Source organism: Dipodomys spectabilis, unplaced genomic scaffold, assembly GCF_019054845.1.
Source record: "Dipodomys spectabilis isolate Male_0828 unplaced genomic scaffold, ASM1905484v1 ptg000003l, whole genome shotgun sequence".
In the NCBI taxonomy this organism is placed as follows: Eukaryota; Metazoa; Chordata; class Mammalia; order Rodentia; family Heteromyidae; genus Dipodomys; species Dipodomys spectabilis.
Genome location: NW_024870680.1, coordinates 10,128,760 through 10,138,143, shown reverse-complemented (window position 1 = coordinate 10,138,143; position 9,384 = coordinate 10,128,760).

Below are 9,384 nucleotides of genomic sequence, written 5' to 3'. Positions count from 1 at the left end.
TTACTCTGTAGCCCACTGATGTAACACACTGGCCTGGTCACTGTAACCCCAGGATGGCAGCCCCTGCAGCTCTTGCATTCTTTGGTTTTGCTTCCTAACCAGCCACCTGCCTTCCACCCAAAGGAACACATTGAGAAATTCCTATGATCACCAAGGCCGGGTGTCTGGATGCTGACTTTGGGTTACTCTTACAGGGAACTATGTAAATTTTTCAGGCCTCATTTCCTTTTCCAAGTATCCCAGAGTAGGGAAGGACCTTGAAGCTCAGAGTATTTGTCCTCTTTATGTTGCAGATCATGGCAGTGTGACCTAGACAAGGTATTGGCTTGTCTGAGTTTCATGTTGTGAGGGGTCAGAACAGACAGCAAACTTTCTCCTCCTAGGCTGCGGTCAAGGTTGTCTCTTTGGACCTCTGGTAGGGTTACCTGTAGGAGGTGCAGTTATAGTAAGAGATTGCTCTTTCTAATATCTCTCATTTCTTTTTTTGGAAAGGAGATACTATATACTTTTGGCTTACAAAATCAGCACAAATAGTATTCTTTAACTATCTATGAGGACACATCACAAGACCTCATGTGGGTGCTTACAACCACAGATGGTACCAAACCCTAGATTGACCATATTTGTTCCCACACATATTTACTCATCCTCTCTCTCTCTCTGTATGTGTGTGTGTGTGTGTGTGTGTGTGTGTGTGTGTGTGTGTGTGTGTGTGTGTGTGTGTGTATGCTGGGTCCTGGGTCTTGAATTTAGGGCTTGAGCACTGTCCCTAAGCTTCTTTTACTCAAGGCTAGCACTCTACCACTTGAGCCACAGCTCCAATTTCAGTGTTTTGTGTGATTAATTGGAGATAAGAGTCTTATGGACTTTCCTTCCCAGGCTATCTTCGACTGTGATCTTCAGATCTCAGCCTCCAGAGTAGCCAGGATTACAGGCTTAAGCCACTGATGCGAGGCTTACTCATTCACTTTATAAGCTTATAACCTTAATTAGTAAATACAATTTATAAATTAGGCATTGGAAGAGACTACCAATAACTAATAACAATAAAGTAGACCAACTACAACAACATACTACAATAAAAGTTATGGATGGATGGTCTTTCTTTCTCTCAAAATAGCTTATTATAAGACAGATGCCAGTGACTCATGTCTACAATCCTAGCTACTCAAGATGCTGAGATCTGAGGATTGTGGGTTAAAGTCTGTGAGACTTCTGTCTCTAATTAACCACCCAAAGCCACCAAGTGGAGCTATGCTTCAAGTGGTTGAGTGCCAGCCTTGACTGGAAAAGCCAAGGGAGAGCATGATGCCTTGAGTTCAAGCCTCAGTACTGGCATGTACACACACACACACACACACACACACACACACATACACACACACACACACACACATTTTACTGATGATCTTAGTAGCTTTAGTTCACAAGATGGCCTTTCTACTTAAAGCCCTTTATGGCTCTTCTTTGGTATCTACAAATTGCCAGGATTATAATTCTTCAGTAAAGTAAGGATTATTTGAAGGCAGGCACACTAGACTATGGCAGTTGATTTGATAATTGACACCACTATTAAGTGACTAATAGTCGAGAGTGGACACAGTGTGACTATGCTGGACAAAGGCATGATTCATGTGCTCAGCAGGATGGCGTGGGATGGCATAAGATCTCATCCCTCTACTCAGAAGGATGTGTGATTAAAAACCTACACATTGTGTTTTGTGTTTCTATTTCCCAGAATTTTCCACTTAATATATTTGGAGTGTGGCTGACCATCAGGAAGTAAAAACATGGAAAGAAAATGGCCAATAAGGGGTACTGGCAGACGATTTGGGAAGTATGGAGTACTGTGAAGAAACAGATAAATTCAGCTAAGGTCTTATAAAGCTGGAGTAACCACTATGGACACAGTGGTTTTTCTAATTAAAAATATCATTGAGTCCTGGGTTTTTATATAATTTGGAAATTTTGTCATTTAATTCTATAAGCTTGTTCCCTTGCTCTCAAAAAATGCCCAAGTCTCAAAGAAGCCTTTGTTAATTCTTGGGGTTGTCTGGTAGCAGGGTTTGGGCCACGACAGGAAGGAAGCAGGCCTTGGAAGGGGATTCTAGGATCTGGCGCTTTGTTCTGTTCCTGTCATTGCTTTTTGGTGAAGCTGATCTGTTTTTGCCTCTTCACTGGCTGGTCCTTAGTTTTTTTTCTCATCATTCAAGATGGCTAGATTATCTTTCAAGGTTATCTTCTGGTGCCAAATTGCTGATTGCCACTCAAGGTTTGTTTTGTTTTTAATTGTTTTTTTTTTGTTGTTATTGTTGTTGCTGTTTGCTTCTGTTTTGTTTTGCTTTGTTTTATTTTTCCTGGTAAAGTACTTAGGTAGGTTTGCTGGCAGGTAGTTAAGAACATTTTCAAAATAGTTTTTTTTTTTTTAAATTCATCTTCAACACACTTATCAGGAATGCTTTGAACAATTAACGGAGATAGATTCCCCCATAGGGGCAAACAGTTGAATGTATGAATTAGGTATTATATACTTAAATCCATGCCGCAGTGTAGCAAGATTCTGCAGATGGGGAGGTAGAAGAATGAATGTTGGGAAATAATTCTCACTTAGGAGTTTCCACAGGTGACAGTTCTCTGGCTTAGTCCCCTGGCTGGGCATTTCCTTTTCCTTGGTTCTCAGAGTTTACCCTGGGCTCTCTTTCTTCCCCTGGTAGAACAAGAGGTCAGCACAAAGATTCTTTTATATTGGATTGTGACAACTGAGTCAGTTTCCTTGGGTTTTTTATTACAAAACTAGAATGGAATAAAAAAATCCGATTCCCTTTGATTTATCTAAATGTCTTACGGGCTTTGGAGGGAGCTTGATCTGGATTTGAATCTTGAGCCTGACCTTTACCTGCTATGACCCTGAGCAATCTCTCTGAATTGTCTTCTGATTTGAAAGATGGAGATGCCAAGGTAATTTCTTGAATAGCAGAATAATTGAGGGCACTAAATTAAACAACACATACAACATGCCTAGTATTTTTAAGAATACCGTAAAGAGTATTATAATTACCATGATGGCAGTGGGCTTCTGGATATATATCATTTATGTCTTAATTTCAAAGAATGTAATGCCTACAATTTTCAAATGTAATTCTCTAGACAAGCTACCTGTAGCCTGAAGCATGTCAGTGTGCTTGCCTGTATACCGAAAACATGGCAAATGAAATTCCCTTATAATAATCGGATAATTTTTCCTTGAGCAATGACAGAATTTAAAAACCTTTCCCTGGGAGAGATTTTGATAAGAGCTTTAGGTTGATTACTTTTTATATCCCATGTCCTGTTTGGCTGATAAGCTCCCAATCTCTGCCTTTCACATTGTTTTTATCTTCCTGGGTTGTTACACATCTTGTCACTGTCATCTTTTCAGTTGTCAGAATGAAATTGCATGAAGACAGAGGGGACTGGAGCATTGGGAAGGGGTAGCTAACCCCCCCTGGCAAGGGGATGGGTCACTGCTACCTCAGAAAAGGCTGTTTGGATGTGGGAATTAAATGTAATCTATAGGACACAGGTCCTTCTGCTAATCTGCTACGCAAAGCCCAGCTCTCACACGATGCTAAAACTCTAGCCCTCCTCTTCATCTGCCTTGGGATAATTAAATGCTGGATTAAACAAAATAATAGCTGCTTCAATCCAACATGCCTTTTAATCCTATTGCCATTTTATTTCTCTTTTTCTTTCAATTTAGCACATCCATTTATGTGTACAATGCACTTTGATCATAGTCACCCTTTCCATCCTTCTCACCATTTCCTGCTTGTGCCTTTCCTACTGTCTCATCAAATCTAGTTCCATTTTCAGGTATGCACATTGAAGACTATTGTCATTTAATGAGAGCCAAGTCATCTGGGAATCATGGAGTTTTCAGAGTGGGTGTTTCAGATGCTTCCTTTGAGAGGGGATGGGGTCAGGGTGGGGAGAAACAAGCAGCATTCCCAAGTCACTCATGCCAGAGCACAGCTCCTGGTATAAGGGACTCTGGAGTCTCTTACTCCAGAGGTGGGCTGACCCTGAGGCATTTGTAATTGCACAGATATGCTTGTGCTTAAGTGATTTATTGGTGAGTTCTGAATAGGTCTCCCCATACAGAGAGTTCAGCTTTTCAATAATTCATTGAGTTTATGGAGCCTTCAGCTTTTAGATCCCCTTGCAAGAACTGTTGGTGAGAAGACCCAACAACCCTGGAATCATTACATTACAGTTCCACTTGAAAGACCTTGAAAAACCAGCACCTCCAAAGGAATGAGGTCCAAATAGAACTAATTCTTGACTGAGAACTGTTGTGGAATCACATTAGTGGATCTCTAAGATTTGTATGTTGAAATCCTAGCCCAAATGTGGGAAGGCTGGGAGCTGGGACCTTCTGAATGCCCTTGTAAGGAGGGACAGGAAGAACTTCCTCCTCTTTCTTCTCTTTGCTGTGTAATGATACAAAATGAAGATGGCTCCTATCAACCATTAAATCATGTTCTTACCAGTCATCGGATCTGCTGAAACTTTGAGCTAGGGCCTCACAGACTGATGCCATAACTGGGAGAAATAAGTGATTACTTTTTTTCATTGTTACACCCTCCTTTATTTTCCCCTACCATCCCTTTCCTCCCCACCTCTCCAACTCCTCCTCCCTCCCCCTGTAAAGTTCATTTTCAACATACTGTCTTGTACATCTCATTGTTACAATGGGTCATCCTGTATCCTTATTTCAGCATTTTGTTATTTCCCTTTCCGTCCCCAAATTAGAAAAATGTATATACTATGTATATACATAGTACATTATAAATACAATGAAAAGAACAGCAACAAAGATAAAACCTCTTGTGTCCCTATCTTGGGGTTCATTTCGCTTAGCATCAGGTTATACAGACACATGAAGCAATGCTCAACCTCTCTAGTCATAAAAGAAATGCAAATCAAAACAACATTGAGATTCCACCTCACCCCAGTAAGAAGGGCTATAATCAAAAACTCTAATAACAGATGCTGGAGGGGATGTGGCCAAAGGGAACCCTACTGCATTGTTGGTGGGAGTGTAAACTTGTTCAACTACTCTGGAAAGCAGTATGGAGTTTCCTCAAAAGATTCCACACAGAGCTCTCCTATGATCCAGCAATCCCACTTTTGGGCATTTACCCAAATGATCACAAACAAGGCCATCCTAAAGCTATGAGCACAACTATGTTTATCGCAGCCTTATTCACCATAGCTAAGATATGGAACCAACCCAGCTGCCCCTCAGTAGATGAATGGATCAAGAAAATGCCTCCATTAGAAAGAATGTCATTGCCACATTTGTTAGGAAATGGAAAGACTTGGAAAAAATCATATTAAGTGAAGTAAGCCAGGCCCAAAGAAACATAGGTCCCATGGTTTCCCTTTCCTGCAATAAGTAATACATATCTAGGACAAGCAGAAGAGTCAAAAGCTATGTACATATGACCATATAAGCTGATGCTAAGTGAAATGAACCTCAAGATAGGAACACAAGAGGTTTTATCTTTGTTGCTGTTCTTTTTAATACACTTATAATGTACTATGTGATTGTCTTTGTTTTTTTTTTTTTTTTTTTGGTATGTTCTTTCCCCCATGGTACAACCCCTGTTGTCACTGTATTTGATTCCAGAGTCCTGAATCTTGTATATACAAGGGGAATGGAAATAACAAAATGCTGAAATAGGATACAGGATAACCCATTGTAACAATGAGATGTACAAGAAAGTATGTTGAAAACGAACTTTACAACTTTACAGGAGGCAGGGGTGGGAGGAATTGGGAAGGTTGGGAGGAAAGGAATGTTAGGGGAAAAATAAGAGTGTGTAACAATGCTCGATAGGAAATGGACTCATTACCTTGCTCATATAACTTTAACCCCTCTGAACAGTATCTTTACAATTATATATACACACATATATATTATCAACCTCCTGGTTGATGGAAATTTGTTATAATACCTTAAACTGTAGTGGCTATAGTTTGTTCAATATCCATTTCAGTCTCCTTTATCATGCTTTCTTATAAGGTCTATACAATACATTGTTACATATGATAATACACATTAGATATTCTAACATATATTATATGGGGAGCTGAAAACCACATTTCCTAGATGGCTATGTCAGAGTCATTTGGATTGTATCTCAAGACACATTCACACAAGTGTGGAATGGTGGATACCTGGACAGTTTCTGTTTCTTTTACTGGCAGTGACAGTCACATTTTGTGTGCGGCTGTGCGTTTAGTCCCTAGTAGACACCATTCTGAACCAGCATCTGCAGTGGTGGCTTCCCACTCTGTTAGGAAACTTCCCATTTCAACATTTTTTCTAATTATAGTGAGGCAGCAGCTCTCTATGAAGCTTGGTCCTGCTGCATTGCTTTGGTAGTTATTCCTGAAATCTATTCCTGGAGTCAGTTTCTTCAACTCTGTCAATTGTCCTGTAATCCAGGTAAAGTGAAAGGGACCAGATAGCATACCCTTTTTGATTTTTTTTTTTTTTTGTGGGCCATATGGTCTTAGAATCTCTTGGCTTAAACTCTTGTAATCATTTCTGTTACAGTTCTTCAACTCTGACATTGTGGATTGAAAGCAACTTCAGACAATGTATAAATGGATTAGTGTAACTGATTTCAATAAAATTTCAATCATAAAAGCAGCCAGCGGGCCAGATTTCACCTGTGAGCAGTGGTTTGCTGACTCTTTATAGTATATCCTTCTTAAAAAAATTCTAGCTAGAGTGAATTCTCATTTCTACCATTGAATGCTAACTGATACAGAGATGTCTAAATCCAAGAGTGAATATGATATTAGACAAAGGGAATTGTATCCTTAGTATTTGGTCCAAGGAACAAGAACACATATATTCTTAGCTAGGAGAAGACTTGGTAATAATCTTCTTTTTGTACTGTTCCTTCATTCTTTTTTTTTTTAATCAGTCATGGGGCTTGAACTCAGGGGTCTGGGTGCTCTTCCTGAGTTCTTTTGCTAAAGGCTAGTGCTCTACCATTTTGAGCCATTAATTGGAGATAAGAGTCTCACAGTGACTTTCTACTTGGGCCAACTTTGAACTGTGATCTTCAGAGCTCAGCCTGCTGAGTAGCTAGGATTACAGGCTTGAGCCACCATTGCTTGGCTGTTCCTTGATTCTTTAGAGTGTTTTCACATATAGTGTGAAACTATACCCTCTTCATATCTTGTGCAGGATATGAAGGGGTATAGTGGGGAAACCTTTGAAACTCTCAGGCAAGATTACATTTCCTCAACCTCACATGGCTTATGAGAAGAAGAGGCAGAACTTGAAACCATGCTTTGTTTTCCACAGGCCAGGGTATCTTCCAGGGCTCTACAGAGGAATAACTGGAAAAGTAGAGTCTGACATCACTACCTTTGGGGGTACCTTATAGAAGTTTTGAGAACAGTAGACACTTTTTGTAGAAAGGCCTTGTAAGAATTGTCTATAGCCCTGCTTGGAAATGTGAAAGCTGAGAATCAGCATCCCCAGGGATCTCATTGTGAATGCAGACTCTCAGGATGCATCCAGGATCTACTAAATCAGATTCTGCTTTCAAGCAAGATCTCCTGGTGATTCCCATGCACAGCGAGTGATCCTTGAGAAGCTAGGTGGAGATGATTTCTGTTGAATTTCCTAGGCTCAGGACATAAACTGCACATATCTGAGTCACAAGTCACAAGTCACAGGGAGGCTAAATGATATTAGAGAGATAACATGACATCACTCTATAATATTTGGATGGGAGATCCAGAGCCTTGACTCTTCCTAGACCAATCATTGCTCTTCATTGTTAATTTTAAGAGGAAGATGTAGAGTCACTCATTTACACACACACACACACACACACACACACACACACACACAATAAAACAAAGTAAACCCTAAGGTAGAATGGAGAATGTATATTCCATGTAAATCATTCTTTGTTTCTGCATTATATCATTTCTATTGTCCCAACACAACCTTGTAATGTAGGTGTTATAATTTTACTTTCCATTTGAGGTCATCATTGTTATCATTGTCATCATCATCATCACCATCATCATCATCACCATCATCATCATCACCATCATCATCGCCATTCCTCCAAATCCTGTCTATCTTGCATTACTGTCTAAATCCTTAATATGCACATCTGAAAACACTAAGAAAATTTCATGGAACAGTTCCTCTTAGCAGATAGGAAGACTGAGGCATCAAGAATTGCCTGAAGTCACATAACAAGCATGTGGGAAGTCAGGGATTCCTGGCCAGGCAACCAGGCTTCAGAGTGCATGCTTGCAATCATTATGCTTACTGGTACAAATTTCAACTTTCCCAAGGTCATGCAGCTGACAAATGGTGTGCTGAGGACCAGCCATGTCAAGGCTGTTTTGGAGGGAAGAGGTTAGGAGCTTGGGGAGGACACACACAGCAATCCTACTCATGACTCATGCTCTTCACTACAGCACAGTGCTCTGAAGCAAGGTAAGATTCCCCAAACTCATGAGAGACTTTCTGATTCTGATTCACCAGATGCATACTTAAAAAAAAACAACAACTCTAAAGATGATTCTACAGGCCTGCTCTGGTCAAGTAGCAATGTACTGCCCTATTATGCATCTTTGCATAGTTAGATATATTTGTAACTTACTAGACTGTTAGTTTCTTAAAGAGTTGTGTACATTTTATTCATTTTAAAAAATGAATTGTCAGGACTTTAGTCAGAATTCATTCTTTGATTTGTGTGTTTGTTTTTGTTGTTGATGAGGCCAGGCTCAGCTACCACTCATGATCCTATAGCCTCAACCTCCCTCAGTGCTAGGATTATAGGTAAGTTCCACTATGGTTGTGAGAGTAAGTTCTTTATAAGTATTTGTGTTTGGAAGTGAACTGATTAGTGCCCTGGGGCTCATCATTCTTGTGGGCAGTGGTTCTCAAACATTAGCAAGCATCAGCATCTTCTGAAAGATTTATTAAAGCCCAGGTTCCTGGCTCCACCTGCAGAGTTTCTGATTCAGTAGAACTCAAGAATTTGCATTTCTATTGTTTTGTGGAGATGCTGATGCTACTGGTCTGGGAAATACACTTTGAGAACTACTGGTCTAGGGAAACTCCATAGAAGAGAAAAAACACGGGCTAGGCCTTACAGGATTCACAGGGAACCCAGACAAGCAGTGAGTAGTATTGCTATATTGTTTAAAGCTCACATTTCAAGGGAGGACTCATTATACCATTTTATGAGTACATGATCCATAAAGTAAGTGTGGGAGAAACATGACATCTGATAACGTATGAGTTGAGACATTCGTGCCTTTAATTCCATTTTATTTAATAATGTGGAGTGG